An 18877-nucleotide genomic window follows, 5' to 3' on the forward strand; every position below is an offset into this window, starting at 1 on the left:
AATAAAGAAGTACGTTCCATATTCACTGGTAAAGGTGAAGCCTAACAAGGCCATGCTTTTTTCCCAGTCGCTGAATCAAATCTAATCTCTATCAAGACTTTAAATGTGTTACATGACTTTTGGCATGATTGCTCAATTGTCCTCGCTGGAATAGATCACTGATTTTATCCCTGGAAAACTCCCGTCTACGTTATTTCCCTAAACAGTCCCTACACGCTCTTCAAACCAGCGTAACTGTCCCCTCATCTGTGACACCTGACCTGATGCACATCTGGGCCACCTGGCATTTTCTAGAATGAACGCTAAATAGTTATATATGTACATACAAGCATGTCCAAACAGGACTCCTTCTGGGACTGAGAAACTGCAGTAATCATGCTACATGTGTCAGAATACCCGTATCTAGGAATCTAACCATGGGTGTGTGAACAGAGACAGGGACCTGGTGAGCTGCAGAAACCAGCTGGGCTCTCAGGGCTTTTGGGCATGGTGAGCGGTGTGCCCTGAGACCAGAAGGGGGAGCTGTGGGAGTCCTTGTGGTTCCTACATAGCTGCTCAGTGAGGACCATTCACTCAAAGGAACCTGGACCTGGTAGCTGGGCCCTGTGCTCACTGATGGGGACTCAGCAGCTGTGCCCTCTCTGGCCTGGCAGAGTCCCCTGAGCAGGGACCTTCATGTTGCCTCAGCAGGTGCTTCCTCCCAGGGCTCTCCTAAGGGGTGAAGCCTGCCTCCATCCTCCTCAGTGTGTGGTGTTAGCTGAGCTCCAGCACCAGGGCTCAGGGAGGGGCTGGGCTTGCACTGGATGGAAACCCATTTGCATGGACAGCCCCTCCTGTGGCAGAGGGTAGAGAAGAAAAGGAGGCCTGGGGCATCCTAGCCCCACTGTGGGGACCAGGGGGCTGTGTGCACCATGGCCTGGACTCCTCTCCTCCTCGTGGTCCTCTCTCACTGAACAGGTACGGACAGGACTCCGAGTAGTAGACATCCCCAATTTTCACTCCGTTCCTTCTTAGAATGCTGAGAAACTTTACCCTGGTCCCTGCCCAGCACCCATATTTGTCTGTGTCTTCAGGTTCCCTCTCCCAGCCTGTGCTGACCCAGCTGCCCTCCCTCTCTGCATCTCCAGGAACAACAGCCAGACTCACCTGCACCCTGAGCAGGGGCGTCAGTGTGGCCAGCTATCCCAGTCTGTGCTGCTACTCAGACTCAAGCATGTGATTGGGATCAGCAGATCCCAGTTGCTTGTCTGGATCCAAAGATGCCTCGGCCAATGCAGGCTTTTTGCTTATCTCTGGGCTCCAGCCTGAGGACGAGGCTGACTCTTACCATCAGATCTGGCACAGTAGTGTCTCTCACAGTGACACACAGAGATGGGGAATTAGGGACAAAAACCTGGGCCTGCTCAGAGTCTTGTTCCATGACGGTTTTAAGTTTTAAAGTAACTCGCACATATACAAATGACATTCGGAAGTGCTTCTGCTTCATAGAGCGTCTACTCCCAATTTTTCGTTCCATGTTTCTGAAGTGTCAGGAAAACTAAACACAAAAAGAAAAAGAAAAAATTCATGATGACGCTGAAATGTTGCCTGGTTATTCATATGGAATAAAACCAGAGATTTTTTTTTTTCTCTTGAAATAAGGAAAATGAGACTTCCCTAGCTTTTACCGTCATCAGAGCCCAGGGACCCTGAAGACAGGTGGACAGACCAACACAGAATGGACTGTGCTCTGTGAGGGGTCAGAAGCCTTCCCATCCCCCAGGTTCCTGTGCCCAGGGACAGCGAGGCTCACTGTGTCCCAGAGATGACACACTGCAATGTGAGGTGCTGAGTGAGGAAAGAGCTTGGGGGGAATTTCAGGCACAGAGCTGGCCTGGAATCCTTACTTGGCACCGGAGCCTTCAGTTGTAAAGTCAGGGAGAGGGGCATTAGTCAAAGGGGCAGTTTGGGACTTGTGTCCAGGGAACCTCTTTATGGGTCATGAGAGGGTGGGGGATGCTCAAAGAATGCTGGGAAATGCCGAGCCTGCTCCAGAGGAGTTGGGTGAAGTAGGTCCATGGATAAGACCTTACAGCTGACACCACTCAGGACCCAAGGAGCCTTCCATGACTGGGTTTCCCTGAGCCCACAGCTATGACTTGTATCCACCTCTCCTCTCATACCTCACTGGAGCTTTCCAACAACCCAGGGCGTGGGGCGGGGCTGTGAACATCACGCGCAGGGACTCCCCAGTGTGTGCTTGTGTGACTCCTCCTGTGAAGCTCCTGATGGGCCCAGATCCAAGGTCACCTTCTCCTGCACAGGGAGCAGCAGAGACATTGGGGGTCACCATGGCAATGGCACCAATGACTCTCATGCAGAGCCCCTACTTGTGTGACCTAGGACAGCAGTGGGTACCTTCCAGGGTTTCCAGACTGATTCTCGAGATCCACATTTATTACTAGGACCTCTTTGGCCACCTCTGGGCTCCAGCCTGAGAACGAGGCTGATTATCACTGTTACAGAGCTAAATACAACCCCAATGCCACAAAAAGCTCCCGTTCCATGGGAAGTTGGAGATACTTAGCTCTCAATGCAAACAGAATTACTTTGTTTCCAGAAAGAAAATAGCCTCCACAGGGGCTGTTTGTGGATGAGAAGTGCTGAAGTACAGCGTTTATGACCTGGAAGAACCAGGTGATCTCACCCTAGTCCTGTGTATGTCTCCTGGTACCAGCCAGGGGTTAGTGGATAATTCTCTGAGCTCTGAAAACTTAAAGAAGCTGTACTTCTCACTTTCACCTGATTTCAGAACTTTGTGGGACTCCTGATTTCCAGGAGTTCTCCCCCTCATTGAGGAGAACCAAAGGAGACATGAGTGACATGGACAAATCAATGTCTCAACCCCAAACGTCACAGAGAAGACTTACTCAATCTACTGCCCTGGGCAGTGACATCATAAAAAACCCATCTGCAAAAGTCAGCAACCCCTTCCAGGACAGCTGGGTGGTGTCATAGGACATGGGCTCTGAGCCCAGCAGGGGACGCTGTTGGACTGCTCCTGAGAGGACAGGGTTCTTCCCTGGGCCATCAAGGAAAATACTGTAATGCGTCTTTCACACTTTGGCAACAAGTGTCCACATTGAAGTTTTACTTCCTGCACCTGGGGCCTCCAGGAGCCACATTCGATCTTGGCTCTGACACACCCATTCATGTCTCATATTTCATTCTTTACATCTCGTGGAGACATTGTTCTGAGCTTATGTTCAAGAAGGTGTAGATGCACGATTACACAGCAGGAACAAATTTGCATGAAGAAACATGGCCTGTGAATCTCTCTGGGCACAGGACCAACACCACACTCCACACTCCAGCCCAGGAGCACAGGAGGTGACGTCCTGTGAGTGTCCCCACCATGGCCTGGACGGTGCTTCTTCTCCGGCTCCTTGCTTACAGCTCAGGTAAGGTGAAAGGACATTGCATCCTTGGGGGACACATAAAAGCTTGGTCTCAGGCTGACCCTTGTCTCTCATAACAACACTTGTCTCTCTCCCAGTGGTTTTAGGGGCGGATTCTCAGACTGTAGTGGTCCAGGAGCCATCACTCTCAGTGTCTCCAGGAGGGAAGGTGACACTCACCTGTGGCCTTAGCTCTGGGTCCGTCTTTTCCAGTAACTATCCTTTCAGGTACCAGCAAATCCTGGGCCAGGCTCCCCGCACAGTTATCTACAACACAAAGAACCGCCCTTCTGGGATCCCTGATCGCTTCTCTGGGTCCATTTCTGGGAACAAAGTCACCCTCACCATCACGGGTGCCCAGCCTGAGGATGAGGCCGACTATTCCTGTGCTCTGTATATGGGTATTACACTGACACAGTGCTGTAAACCCATGGGGAAGTGCAACCAACACCTCCTCCTGTGCTCAGAATGGCTCAGCCCTTCGAGGCAGGAGAGCCAGTGAGAGGGTGGAGACAGTAACACCACCATCGGGGGAGGTCCATGGCCCCATCCTCCTATCCAAAGGTTCATCTCCATGTGCCTCCTCCAGCCTCTCCCAGGCTGTGTCCATCCCTCTAGGGTGACTCCTCCAAGACTTTCATTCCTTTCTCCCTCTCTGCCTGTGATGATGGGGGGAGGCTCAGCTCCAAAATACATCAACCGACAGTGAGACTCGGAGACGCCACCACGAGCTTTGAGACTCTTTTTATTCAAACAGCATTGACAGGCCTACTCTCATCCACTAATGATGATGGAGAACAAGTTAATATTTAACATTTCTTCATGAATATGCATAAGCTAGGTCCATAGCACATTGTTCTTCTGCTCCATATGCCAGATGCTTATCGTCATTACACAATGAAGATGAAGAAGGAAAAGAAGCATATGGGAAAGTTCAGGTTTAAGGATGTCAGCGAGATAGTTGATGCTCCCCTGATATCCATTTCTCACACTTTTCACCTCCTGTGATTTGGGGAATCACTCAATTAACTGTGACAGACATTTACCTTTTTATTAGTGTAATTTAAAACTTATCAAAACCTTGATATATAAACTATATGGTAGATTTTTATAATTTACTAATTTGGGGAAGTATTTGCTTTGCTTTCTGAGAAATTGAACAGTCAATTTATATCAGTATCTTGGCTCACAGTAGGGTGCATGGCCCATGGATGTTTGTGGTGACAGTGACCAGGTCTCAGGCCAGTGCCCCTGACATTATCTCCACCAGAGCTGAAGTCTGACTCGGGAGCAGAAGGGGGCGCTGTGGTTCTCCCCAGGGTCTGCACTGTGGGTGCCCCGCTGTGTAATCCCCCAAACTTCCCAGGGCTGGGACATTGGTGCCTTCTGTGCTGATGGGGACCCTGCAGCTGTGTCCTGTCTGGGCTGGGCGGAGTCTCCTCACAGGGCTGAGAAAGGACCCAGCAGCTGCTTCCTCCCTGGTCCCTCCCTGGGGGCAAGTTCTGAGTCTCACTCATCTTACCCCAATTCCCAAAACTCACCCATCACTGGAGGGGAGTTGAAAAAGATCTTGTCTGAGATTTGGAAAAACAAACAAACAAAACTGTATTGAAAACCAGGCTCTTTCAGATAGAGGCTATGCATCATGCTCATGCTGCTGAATTGCTCTGTGTGCCACTGTCATTGCCTGGGCAGGTGCCATCATGCCCCCCCCAACCTGTAAGGAAGAGGACACGGGATGAGGAAGCCAGAGCAGCAAATGCAGATCTGGGCACAGAACAGCAACGAGAATGGTCAGTGCTGCCACCAGCTCCAGGTCCCCTGAACCACTACTGAGCTCTCACGTCAGCCTGAGTCAGGGGTGGACTGAGGGGAAGCTGAGGGAGACACCAGGGCTCCCTGTTATCAGCTGCACACAGGGCCTTGGACACGGTGGAGACAGCACTGAAGGAGCCTCTTTGAAAGGAGAGGTGAGCGGAGTTTGGGCATGTGTGCAGATACTGATGAGGCCTCACACACCCACTGTCTCCCAGAGGAATCCTGTCGGGGGCAAAAACAGACGGAGGTCAGCAGATCCCGCCATCTGTGAGATACGGAAAGGCACTGTCTCCTCCACACACTGTGTCTTCAATGCCCCGGGTGCCCAGCCCTGATCTGTGTGAGGAGCGGAGGGGTCGTTAGAGCTGGAAGGGCTGGCAGCTTCATAAGGACCATGAATTTTACTTTTGAGGGAAGTGGAAATTCTGGAAACACATCAATAAGGTTTCATTTGGGATTCCCAGTTTCTCAGTGGTTAGGAAGAAGTAGAAGCTTGAATCAGATTTCCACTATAATTTATTTATTGATTTTTCATAAATTCCTCTGAAAATGTCATCTAATCCTTACTGAGGGCCTGTTGTGGGCAAAAAGCAGCCCTAAATAACGGACAGACTGTCTAACCATCTAACTTCACTACCAGCTTTGTGGTCAGAATAATTACCTTTTCCTCCAACTTACTGAGCTGGAAATCTAGGCTAGAGAGACGAAACAAGGTGCTCAGGGTTATCCCACCAGTAGTGACAAAACTAGGTCTTGACTAATCCGTAGTTGATGCCGAAGGCCATTTTAACCAGAACATAATTGCCTCTCACAAATATCTAATGAAAGTAAATCAATGTAATGTAAGTGACAGGACAAATTCAAAACGTTTTATTGCATTTTCTGAGTGCTTATACTGAATCTTTCTGGCTGGCCTCATAAATCATGAGTTATAGTCACCCAGCAATCACAGTCTGCAGGTGCTGTGGAAGGGTCTAGCCAGACCCAGTCAAGATGCTGCTGACTGAGGAGGCAGGAGCCATCACATGTCCCTCCTGCGGCGGCCTTGGCCAGCCTTCCAACCATGATGAGGGAGAAAGGGTTTGAGAATGTCCTTCCCCTGCACTCCTCTCCCAGGAGCCGGCCAGAAAGCATCTGGGGGCAGCAGAGGCGAGACTGGGAGGAAGGGCAGTGGGGGCTGAAGGCCTCCTGGGTCAGCACTGAGCTGACCGCTGGTGGGGAGGGGCGAGTGGGGGCTTCCGGGGGCGACAGCAGGCGTCCAGGGAGGGCGGCGCCCAAGGCAGCAGCAGGTCCGCAGGACGCCCTCACCGAGGTTCAGCGGCACGTTTGTGGGCGCGCAGGAGATCCCAGGACAGGCGGAGCCAAGTGCAGGCGGTGGAACCCAGGGGTGGAACGAAGGCGAAGCCCAGGATGGGACAGACGGCGGAGCCCAAGGGTGGAACGAAGGCGAAGCCCAGGATGGGACAGACGGCGGAGCCCAGGACAGGCGGAGCCCAGGGCAGACGGTGGAACCCAGGGGTGGAACGAAGGCGAAGCCCAGGATGGGACAGACGGCGGAGCCCAGGACAGGCGGAGCCCAGGGCAGACGGCGGAGCCCAGGACGGAACAGACGGCGGAGCCCAGGACAGGCGGAGCCAAGGGCAGGCGGCGGAGCCCAGGATGGGACAGGCGGCGGAGCCCGGCAGGCCGCCCCGGCCCCGCCCCGCGGTCACGTGCCCCGCAGGCCCCGTCCCTGAGCGCCGCAGTCTAGACCTCGCGCCTCGCTCCTCTGATTCTCAGACGCCTGAGGACTCGCTGTGGTCGTGTCCGGAGGCTCTCAGCTGAGACGGCGCCAGGTGAGTGCCCAGGGGTCGGCGTGCGGGGCCCAGGGGTGGGGGGCAGGCAGCGCGGGACGCGGGGTGCGGTGTGGCATCCCACGGGGCGGACGCCACCCGCTTGGACCTCCATTCCCCACCCGCCATGTCTCCAGCAGGTCCCCGCTGCCCTCAGCCTTGCTGACACCCAGCCTTCAGGTCAAGCGCCTTCAGCGGGCTGGGAGCAGGATTCTGCCCAGAGCAGTGTCGCAGGGGTCTGGGGTGAGGGGTGGTCCTGGGCCAGCTCTAAATACGGGGAGCTGGGATCCTAGAGGATGCTGTGCACCTGAATTAATCAAGGAGCCTCTAAAGTTCTCCCGGACCAAATAGAACCCTGGGGCCCCTCTAGGGCCGCAGGTGGGGGTCGGCGGCCTCAGGATGAGTGACCGCCCTTCGTGCAGCGCTGCAGTGTCCTTTGTGGCTGGAGGCTGCCATGGTGGGCTCTTGGAAAATCTCAGGACCCTCAGCGCCTCCAGTCCCCCATCCCCACCCTGCCAACCAGAAGAGGGTGCCCCCTGCCCTTGCTTCTCTCTACACTGCTCCTGGTTAAATTCCTGGGGAAGGAAAGAAAAACAAAAAACTAATCCTCCAGGGAGAAATCTTGAGTCAGATTTGTGCTTAGGCTTCTCACTGAGAACTTTGCTCATATTTTTCCTGGTGGACGTTGATGGAGGCAGAGCAGGCACCTCGCCTTTGGGCAGGGGGATTCAGGGAGCGCAGTGAGCAGGGCGTGGGGGTGCTCCACCTTTGCTGAGGTCCCTCTGCACAGCTTGTTGGCTTCCTCTCAGACCAGCAAGTTGGGGAGGCTCAGACCCCTGGAGGGGAGACAGATTGTGCCTCTCCTGATGCCCTGGACCCCTGCCTATTGCTGGGGTCTCTGGAGTCCTGACCTTGACTGCTGGTCTGTGTCCCCACACGCCCACCCCAGGCTGCCTCCTTCTGTGAAGGTGCTGGGTCAGGCCAGGCCCTCAGGTGCCTGCATGGCCCCATAGGCCGCTGCTGCCCCCCTGCGGCTGTGGAGAGGAGGCTGCCCGTCCTGGCCTGGCTGCCGGACTACTCCATGCAGTGGATGAAGAGGGACTTCATCCCTGGGCTCTCAGTCAGACTCATGGTCATTCCCCAGGCGCTGGCCTGTACTGAGGTGGCCTGACTCCTGCCCCAGGTGAGATGTCTGCCCCTGCTGCTGGCCACCTCCCCTCCCCAGGACCCAACCTCCCATGCCTCAGCACCCCACACAAGCAGAGTAGAAATGCACAGTTTCCACTCCAGACAAGCAGAACCCAGGGTTCCAGCCCCTTGGGAACCAAGAAGCCTTGGATTACAGTCTAGAGCATGTGACTGCCTTTGGGTGGATGCAGACCCCTGTAACTGCTCTTCTCACACCTGTCACACTCAGTTATCAAGGCAGTTCTCGATTGTGTGATGGGGCCAGGGGGTGACTCACTGTACCCTTAAGAACGCTTCCTCAGGGTCCGGCCCGATGGCAGAGTGGTTAAGCGTGCACTTCTGCTTCTCGGCGGCCCCGGGGTTCCGGTTCGGATGCCGGGGGCGGACATGGCACCACTTGGCAAAAGCCGTGCTGTGCTAGGCGTCCCACGTATAAAGTAAAGGAAGATGGGCACGGATGTTAGCTCAGGGTCATTCTTCCTCGGCAAAAAGAGGAGGATTGGCAGTAGTTAGCTCAGTGCTAATCTTCCTCAAAAAAAAAAAAAACACCTTGAGGGACAATGATAGGCACTGCAGAAACAAAGGAAAAAGGCTAGAATCTTGGAAATTAAACATAAGTTATAAATACAAACCAAAGGGAAGTTCCAGAACTAAAATTGCAATACATGAATAAAGACCTCCCTAGATGGGCTCAGGAACAGGTGACACTTAGATTGAATTTCAGGTATTGGGGAGGATATTTAGTACAACTGGAGAAAAAAGTACCGACAAGGATTAGCAAAGACAGACAAGCAATGAATATGGTGTTATGTGCCAAATAAAGTGGAATAATGAAAATATTTTTAAAATATTTACGTACTGAAAGAAACAGGACCTTTTGTTCTGAATAATTCCCATCTTTGTTAATATTCTCTCGAGGATGTCACCAGGGGGCGCTGTCGGTCTGTTCCAGGTGAGCAAGGCCTGCAGCAAATTCAGGTTTAATGGACCCTACACCCAAGCTCAGAGGCCTGAGTTAGAGTTACAGCAGGTGCTTCCTCCCAAGGGACAAACTCAGAGCTCACAACACCCCAGCATTTCCTTCATCCTACACCACACTCAGTGGAGCCTTTTTATTATTATTATGGGAAATTTCAAATATACACTAAATAGGAGAAATTGAGTAATGAATCTACATACCCATCACCCATCTTCAACTCAATCAATGTTTTGCCAAATTTATTTCACATACTTCCCAACCCTGCACACATTGCTAGTTATTTCCTGAGGTATATTTTAATGATATAAATCTCACTTACTTTAGCTGAGTTTTCATAGATTAACAAATCACATATCACCATAATCCAATATTAGAACATTTCCATCAGCCCAACTAGTTTGACAGCACCAGTTTGCAGTCAATTCATGTCCCACATCCAGCTCCAGGCAACCACTAACTCATTTCTGTTCCTGTAAATTTGACTTTTAAGGATATTTAATATAAACTGAATCATCATTGTGTAGTTTTTTGTGTCTGGCATTTTGCAAACCATGTTTTTGAGATTCACCCATGTTGCAGCATTTATCAATATTTAGCTCCTCTCCTTTGAGGAGTAGTTTTTCACTGTATGAATGGACCACATCTTGTTATTTTTCTCATCAGTTGATGGGCATTTGGATTTTTTTTCCAGTTGTGGCTCAACTGAAAAGTAAACACCCCAGCGAGAATCTCCCAAATGCAGGAACTTGGGAAACTGTGCAAGATGCCTTGCTAAGTGAACAGAGCCATGGGAACAACTCTATCATAAAATACTGAGGGGGGTTATTTCTTAACAACGTATAGAGAAATTCCTGAAGGTACATTGAGAATTTATGGAATAGTGCCCAAGTAAATGTTTACAGAAGATATAGATATCTGTAGGGTAGAGGAGAGTTAAATGTTCATTTTACATCCTTCTAGACGATACAACTTTTTTTAATTAAAATATTATTTAAAAAATGTCCCCTGGCACCCCACTGGCCTGGCATGCCCTGCCTCCCACAGGACCCCATGGTGGCAAGGAGAGCAACTAGAAACACTGGTGTATTAGGTGTGGACTGCATATGCCACAAAACTAAGTATGCAAAATTATTACTTTCTTCAACTTGAATGAGCACCATTTAATTTTTATTTCAATCTTTTATCCATGCTTGAAATAGATTTTTAAAGATCTGGTCAGATTAATCTACAAATGCTCGATTCCACAGGCATTTCAAGTTTAAATGCCACATTCTGCAGTTGCCACCTCTCCCCTGCCCTCCATCCTAAGTTCCACAACTACAATGAGGGAAGTTGGTGCAGGCAGGGGGTCCTCCCACTGCTGGATGGGCCCCGCCATGGCGTGCCCACTGTTCACAGGCCCATGTAGCACTTGGCAGAATTAGCCTCACAGGAACCCCTCACAAGGTCAGGTCACAGCAGGGGTTGGCCCCTCTCAGTTGCTGAGGTCACTCTGAGGCCTCTGTGAGGCTGACACAAGCTTCCTCTCCTGGCCCCTCTTTCTGAATGTCCCCTCACTGGCGCTGTCATCTGGGAGGGCTGGGGAGTTTTTAAACATCTGCACAGCTGAATAGAAACTCTGTAGGTTCAGTGCAAGATCAAAACGTTGGATCCCTTGTACAAGAAACCAGGGGGGTGTTCAGTTAAAAAGAATATAAAGCATATTCTTTTAAATTAATTATTACATATTAAATGTAATAAAAGTGATAATGATGCATGAATAAAAACATGAAGTTATACTTTACCAAGCAATAACCTTCCAAAGTCATACTTTATGTTATACAATAAATAATATTATTCTCACGATTCCTTCCAGAGGAATTGATAAAATTCACACGATGAAATGCCTAGAAGGACATTAACACAAGGACATATGCAGTAGTAAATTTGCAGTGATTTGTACAGCTGAGACTAACTGAGCGTTAGATGAAGAAGGAATGATCTTGGTGGTGGTCACTAAGGTGACTGCCTTATAATCATTTATTAAGTTCTCTCATATTTTGGTGCTTCTATATATATTTATTTTACCTCATATAAAATACTTTTAAGTACTTGCAATATATAAATATCAATTTATGTAAAAACCCCCAACAGGACTCTCTCTTTGATCTGGTCAATGCCAGGATTCCACTCAATGGGAATTGTCCTCTTGGTGACTTTAGAAAACTGATGGGAAATCATCATTAGTCAAAGATCCCAAAGCAGGTGTGGAACACACCAGTGAAAAAAGCATGGGCTTCTCCAGGATAATTTACCATTTATTGGTTTTCAATTGCAAATTTCTTAATCCCAGGAAGAAAATTTGTGCTGAGGACAAGTCCCTACCACACTGTTTGTCAGCTGATGCTCTTATTTGTGAATGTCCTCTTGAATCAGGCATCAGTTGATAAAAGAGTCACAGTTGACAACTCACCCCCAACAATGAAACTGTGTGTATCTTCTATCATGTACATTGTCAGATATTCATACAAGAGTTCAATTGAAAGAGAAATAAACTAACAAACCACCATATCTCTTTCAGACAAAGATGGGCAGCCTTATCTTGGCATTACATGGGGTCTCCACTCTCTCATGAGAAAGCTCCTCCAAAAGGCCCTCATGGGGAGTGAGGAGGACACAGATTAACTGTCAGTCATTGGTGGTGTTGCTCAGGAATTACTCAGGGACCCCTGCTTGATATGGATACAGAACTAGAGTGTATGGATGTGGTTGATTAACAAGCATAGAATAAGCTGCTGCTAGGTCATCCTCTTTGGCAGAAGAAGCATAGAAGAGAAGAGGAAAAGGAGAAGAATGAGACACAGAATCCTCAGCTTTGGAGCTAAAGACAGCTTAAACCAACGTGCAGTGTTCCACTTACAAATGGAATTAAATACACGCTATGATTAAACGAATTCCCATCACTCTTCTTTCCCATGTTTAAATCCAGCTAACTGCCACTGGCTTCTTGACTTCCTTCAAACCATCTCAGCCTCCATGGAGCCATGTATGCTGCATTTCCCCTCGGTTGTATGAGATTTTCCAATTGATGAAAAGCAACCTTACACTGGGAGACTGATCTAATTCCAGCAAAATTTTTCTTTTATTTATTCACTAAATATTTGCCATAAAGATAATCAATTTTAGAAATTTGGAAAATACGGATGTCCTACCATTTCAACTAAACATTATTACGCACGTGATATTTTCACTTCCAGTCTTGCTTCTCTAACTATATGTGTGTGTACATTGGTCAGCAGCCGGCCAGGTTCACACTAGCCAGCCAGGAGTGGGCAAGTTCATTACAGAGAGGAGGGCTGGGGTGAGCAGTGATGCTCTCTGACCGAGCTATACAAGAGAGTTACAATGAGTGACGGGCACCAGGGTAATAACCAAGTAGTACTGTTATTCTTATGTGACAATCTTCCCAGGGGTGATAGCTCACAGAATTTGAACACTTCTTAGCCATATTTTTATAATCTTATCAAATACCATTGAAATATCACCTATATTCTTATCTATTCTGGCCTAGATGCTGAGGAATGACCCCACACCATCAAAAGTTGGTGAGGTTGTTCTACACGGTGTCTGGATCTCTCAGAATCTGTGGCTGACCAGAAGCATGTGGGCTTTCTCCATGCTTTTTCTGCTAATTACTATGCCAACATTTGTGGTAATGTGCACCAATATATGATCTGTGTGATGTGACCACAGAGGCTACCTTATAATGAAGGACAGTGATTGAGACCTCTGTATGCCCAGGTGATTCAGGAACATGGATGGATGCTGGGACACCCTTGCACTGGGACTAATGATCCAATTGTGGAGTAATGAAGGCTATAAAGTAGTTCAGAGCCTCAACACTGGGGCCACAGCCCTGCATACACACTTAGACTCTTTCACACAGGAGCTCAAGAGCTTGGGTCACTCATCACTGCACCTCATTTTCTGAGGAGTGGGAACAGCAAACACACCCACAGATATGGCTGTGGTGAGTGATGAGCAAGTCAATGTATGTAAAGCATAGAGTGGCTATGGGGTTTTCTTTGAGGATGGTGGCACTTACAATTGTGCTGTGTAACTAGGACGTATCTATGGAGAACTGACATTCTCTGTCATATGCACTCCCGACACATTCACAACAACATCCCACAGACTCACACACAGGCACCCCTAAGGCCCCCTGCACACAAATCCACACCCCTGAAGGGAACACAGCTTTTCCAGGGACTGCAGAATGTTGCCAGAGTTCTTTACCTGGGAAAACAGTTCTTACATCACACTCCCCATCCTCATTCCCAGCAGGAAGCTGGAATCATGGAGGCTCTCCAGACTAAGGCCAGCAAGAAAGCCCCACCTTTCTGTTCATTTGGATTTTTTCCTCAGCATGTAAGTGTTCCAGAATGCAGACCATTTTCACGTGTCATTGAAGTCACCTACAATCACAGAAAAGAAAACACTGAGGGTCAGATCATACTGTGTAGGTTTTATCAGATCTTGTGTCTTCTTAGTGAGTATAGAATACCAGAGAGAAAGCAGTAGTCAAGCCATGGGCACCAGAAGCATACAGGACATATGGAAAAATACTACCTTTTCCTATGGGCTGTAATTCTCAAGTCCATTTTGGTCTACAATTACAAAATTCTTAATCCAAAGAGAAATTGCTACTAAGGATAAGTCCCCCTTCCACACAGTTTATAACTTGATTCTGCCATTTCTTTTCCTTCCTCCCCAAAGCCCCAGTTCATAGTTGTATATCATAGTTGCAAGTCATTCCAGTTCTTCTATGTGAACCGCCCTCAAAGCATGGCAACTGGCAGACAGGTGGTGTGGTTCCGTGACCAGGAAGTGAACCCAGGCTGCTGAAGAGGTGGGCAGGGAACGTTAACCACGAGGCAATAAGGGATGGTTCAGTGATGCAGCCATTTTTAAATGCCCCCTTGAATCCTGCATCTGTGTGTAAGAGTTTGTGTTAGTCAGTTCAGACTGCTGTAACAAAACACCATGGACAGGGTGGCTTAAATAACAGACATTTATTCTTCATAGTTCTGGAGAGGAGGATGGGAAAGAACAAGGTGCCTGTGCACTCGGTGTGTGGTGAGGGCCTCTTCATGGCCTGTACACCACCCCTTTGTATCTGTTTTCTCACATGGTAAGGAGAAGGGAAGGTCTATTCTCTTGCTCTTCTTATGAGGATACTAACTCACCATGAGGGCTCCACCTTCATAACCTCATCCAAGGTTCCCTCCAAAAGACTCACCTCTTAATACATTTACATGCGAGTTTAGGGCTTTGGCATATGGATTTTTGGGGGAATGTAAATATTCAGTTTATAACCTTCTACCCTTCTATTCTCCCAAGATATGTATTCTAGCATAATTAATGTATATTGTCATATTTTCAAATTTGAAACTAAGTTTTAAAAATTCAAGAAGACAATATTTCTATGAGACACAACCTTACTTTGGCACTTCATGGAGCCTGTTTGTCTGCCCCGCCAGTAGGAAGCTCCTCCAACTTGTTGTCTTGGGGTGCTAGGGGGACTCAGAGTAACAGTCCTTCAGCGGTGGTGTTGCTCATGAAATACTCTTGGAGCTTTGCTTTATTTAGAGAAGTGGCTGGAGTGTACGGATGTGATTCTTTAAAAAGCATAGACTGAACTGAGATTGGCCAGTCTTGCTTAGTGGAAGAAGGAGAGAGAAATGAAAACAGCAGAAAATAAATGAGAAAAAAAGTATTTAGCTTTGTAGAAAAAAAGCAGCCTAACGCAATGTGAAATAGTCACAAATGATCCTAAACTACATGCAATGATTCGGTTACACATTTCCATTACTCCTCTCACCTATTGTGAAATCCTGCGGAGCTGGTGCTATCTTCTTGTCACCTCCCAAAACAATTTCACTCTCCAAAGGTACATATATTTACCACTGCAATTATCATCTTTTCTATATGATTTTTCATTTGATTACATGCAATATTTTCTTAGGTGACTGGATTCAATTCTAGGTAAAACATTCCATTGCAACTATTGGCTAATACTTTGTCCTAATCAATTATGGAAGATAGGTGAAGCACAGGGTGTTGTTAGGATAGTTAAATCAGCCTCCATGACAGTGTAATGGTGACATAAGACAGGATGTATTTGAATGTAGAATGTAGAAATGTACAGCAAAAGAATAAACCCTAATGTAAACTAAGGAATTGAGTTAACAGCAATGTGTAAATATTGGTTCATTAACTGTTCCATGCTCCACATTAACGCAAGATTTTAATGACAGTAGGAACTGGCAGGTGGGCGGAAGGATATGAAAACTTTATTATCTGCTAGATTTTTGTTCTTGTTATTAATATAGAACTGTTTTAAATAGTAAAGTCTACTAATTAAAGAATAATATGGCAGCAGTATTTCCATGAGAGATCTATTTTGGCTAATGCTAAGTGAGCAGCTGATATATAAATATTAGTTTGACACATGGTTTATTGTTAAATGTGAGCCAAATTTTGACAATAAATGCATCTTTACTCCTGTAGTTGAAACACTACTGATTGACTTGGTAAGTTAAACTTTTCCTATGTAAATGAAGAAAGACATGGCTTAGCATTTTTATAGTATTGTCTTGAAAAAGGGACATGGAAAAATTATGATGATTATCCTTAAATTAACTTACACATTGAATTTCCACAGCACCTTCAATGGAGTCCTGTGTGTGGTGCACCCTGGCATGTGACAAGATGCCCACTGTTCTTACCCACTGCTGGAATTGGGCTGTATCTTTCCTTAAACAAAGCACAATTTTCTCTTTGTATCCATAAGGTTAGATCCTGGGATATGCAATCACACTAGAGAGAGCTTTTGACATACTGCTGGCAGAAGACCACAGGAAAGTCAATAATAAGTTATTCTCAGTTCAAACTTTTGATACCATTATTCACAGGCTGCCCAACAGAACTACTTGCATTAAAGTTGTGCTTCCAGAAAAGAACGCAGTTTAGTGTTCACTTAAAACACTTGGATTGTGTGGGAAAATACTTTGATTTAGATGAGACAACACAAGCAGCAGAGCACAGTGACAGAGAGCATGGGTGCAGGTGCCTGATGACCTGGGTTCAAATCCCACTTAGATGTCACATGACCCTGGGAAAGTTACATAACTGCTCTGTGTCTCAGTTCTCTGCGCTGTCATATGAAAACTTGAAGGGCCCATTTATTACTATTATATTATAGGACTATCATTATTACAAACAAGTAAAGCTTTAAGACCAAGTACTGATTCATCACAAATGCTCAATAAGACTTCAGTTATTAAATGTCTGAAGAATAAGCTACATGTTGCTGGTGGTTGACTACAGAGAGGGGATGGCTACAGAACAGGGGAGGATGGAAGCTTATTCTCCAACCTTTACATGGGAAGGATGCCCACAGTTCATGGAGAATGTCTGTTTTCATCTCCTGTGATCCCCATTGTAACCCTATGCGGGGTGCAGAACAGGGGACATAGCACACCTCTTGCAGTTGAAGGCAATTAAATTTAGAGAGGTTAAGTGACCTGTCCGGAGTCACAACACTGATGAATGAGCGATCTGAGGCAGGAATGTAGTTGGTTCCCTGGGTACAGAAATCGGAAAACCTGAGACCAGTAGATCACACCCCAGATGCCTGAATCAAGATCCTCCATCATTCTCTTCCTGAAAACAACTTAATGACAGGTTTCTTTGGGGAAAAAGTTGATGCCCTGGATGATGTATCCAAACCAAAAGAAAAGTTGGTGGGGGCTAAATCCATGATCTGGCCTCTTGCCTCCACATTTCAATCCCTTATCCAAATATGAAGCAATTTACCTGGATTAAAGCCCCTCAGAAGGAAAAGGGATGTTCAAACTTGTGTTCAACCTTCCCCAGCATGCTTACACTGTCACCTGCCTCCTGGTGAGCCTTCCTGATGGTTAGGGGACCACCCTGAGTGACCAGTATCTGTTTGGCTCTCTGCCTCAGAAGCCCAGACATTCCACCGCAACTGTCACATGACGGTTCTGACAAGAACTAGCTTTCAGTCAACTGACCAACCCTGGATGAGCAGTTAACGTAAACTAACTGGGAAAGTGGCTGTCTGAGCTGCTGCTTTGGTGGATTAATGAATTAAGTGTGTGACCCCAATATCCCGCTGACTATTAACCTGAGCTGCCCCTGTGCAGCCTGTGTAAAGGCCTGACTGAGAATCAGCTGTGGCTGCCCCAGCACTGAGGGTGCACCTTCCCTGCTTGCTCCTTCCTCAACAAATCTCTACAATGAACTCTCTACAATCTCCTCACCCTCCTCTAGACCCTGCAGTGGCAGAGGAAAGTCCCATCTCCTCTTGGGAACTCCTCCATAGCCACAGCCTATGACCCTCACTCCAGGACTGTCACAGAGGATCACCCAGACACTCCATCCCTCTGTCACTACAAGAATACTCCAGGGATTGTAGAAACATGGTGGAATTTTGTTACTTGGAAAATCAACTTATTTGACTAAAACTGCGAGCATCATTCCCAACAGGTGGCTGGGGCCAGGGCGGCACTCCAGACAAAAGCCAGCATGTAAGCGCCACAATTCTTATATTTTTTCATCAGACAGTGAATCTACAATATATACCATTTTCATCAGAGTGAGTCTACAATATATACCATTTTGTCTTTTTCTTGATGCCACCTGCAATTACAAAAAAGTAAACAGTCTTAGAAACAGATTACTCTGTGCACTGTTTGCACAGATCTTTTGCTCCCTTGGTGACTGAAAAATGAGATAGGAAAGTGTGGTCATGTCAAGGCCCACAAAAGCTAGAGGAGACAACACCTGTGGAAAAGGCAGGAGTTCGTCTTGGAGAATGTACCTGTCAGGGCCATTTTGGTTGACAGTTACAAAATTCTTAATCTGAAGAGGAAAAATCCCTACTGTAGAAAAGGCTAAGTAATGTACAGTTTTAATCTGATCCCACCAATTTTGCATCCATTCTTGAGTCAGGTGTCAATTGTAAGATCCTCCTCCTCAACCCCTTGACTAAACACTCTTAGGCAGTCAAAATTAGGGAGTGTGTAATGCATATGATTAGTTGTGTATATCAGAAATTGATTGAAAAAGAAAGGAACCAAGAAAATCACAATTCTACCTTAGGCAAAGAAAGTCTCTCTTAGCTTGGTAATGCATGGGACCTCCCATCTGCCCTGGGTTGATGAACATTCTCCACAAGATCTTTTTGGGGAGCAAGAAAGACACAGAATAACTAAGTTCAATGGTGGTGCTGCTCATCAATTACTCAGGGAACTTGACATAGACCAAGGACCAGTGTTTATGGATGTGGTTGGTTCACAGGCACGGATTGAGCCGCTGTTGTACCATCTACTTGTTGGAAGAAGAAAGGGCAAGGAGAGGTACAAGAAAGAAATGAGAATAGAGCCCTTGGTACTCTAGGTGATGACATACTAAAGCAACACAAAATAACCAATCTACAAACGTGTAAATACTAAAATACATGCTATGAATCCATGACAGAGTCCTGTCCCTTTCTGTCTTTTTTGAAGCCCAACGGAATTGTCTTCCAAGACTGTCTCCAAGGATCCACATACGTT

General features: G+C 47.2%; 2 long non-coding RNA genes across 4 annotated transcripts in view; one reads left to right on the plus strand and one right to left on the minus strand.

Moving 5' to 3' along the window:
- LOC139084639 (uncharacterized) overlaps window positions 1–17314 on the minus strand; it is a 23258-nt gene extending 5944 nt beyond the window's left edge. Inside the window, exons 1-7 of one of the 3 annotated variants that reach the window (XR_011542165.1) lie at window positions 17112–17250; window positions 15941–16049; window positions 14736–14951; window positions 13530–13708; window positions 3618–3704; window positions 2163–2295; window positions 1147–1537 (exon numbers count right to left, since the gene is read on the minus strand). This is a non-coding gene — a long non-coding RNA (uncharacterized lncRNA). Of the gene's footprint in view, window positions 1–1146; window positions 1538–2162; window positions 2296–3617; window positions 3705–12351; window positions 13709–14735; window positions 14952–15940; window positions 16050–17111 lie in introns of those variants that run through there. The other 2 variants (XR_011542164.1, XR_011542163.1) reach the window with 2 other exon arrangements.
- Window positions 6983–15802, plus strand: LOC139084640 (uncharacterized). The gene is made up of 2 exons (XR_011542166.1): window positions 6983–7090; window positions 11815–15802. It is a non-coding gene; the product is annotated as an uncharacterized lncRNA (long non-coding RNA).
- Window positions 17315–18877: the final 1563 nt, after the last annotated feature.

Source organism: Equus przewalskii, chromosome 7 (assembly GCF_037783145.1).
Source record: "Equus przewalskii isolate Varuska chromosome 7, EquPr2, whole genome shotgun sequence".
NCBI classification, from domain to species: Eukaryota; Metazoa; Chordata; class Mammalia; order Perissodactyla; family Equidae; genus Equus; species Equus przewalskii.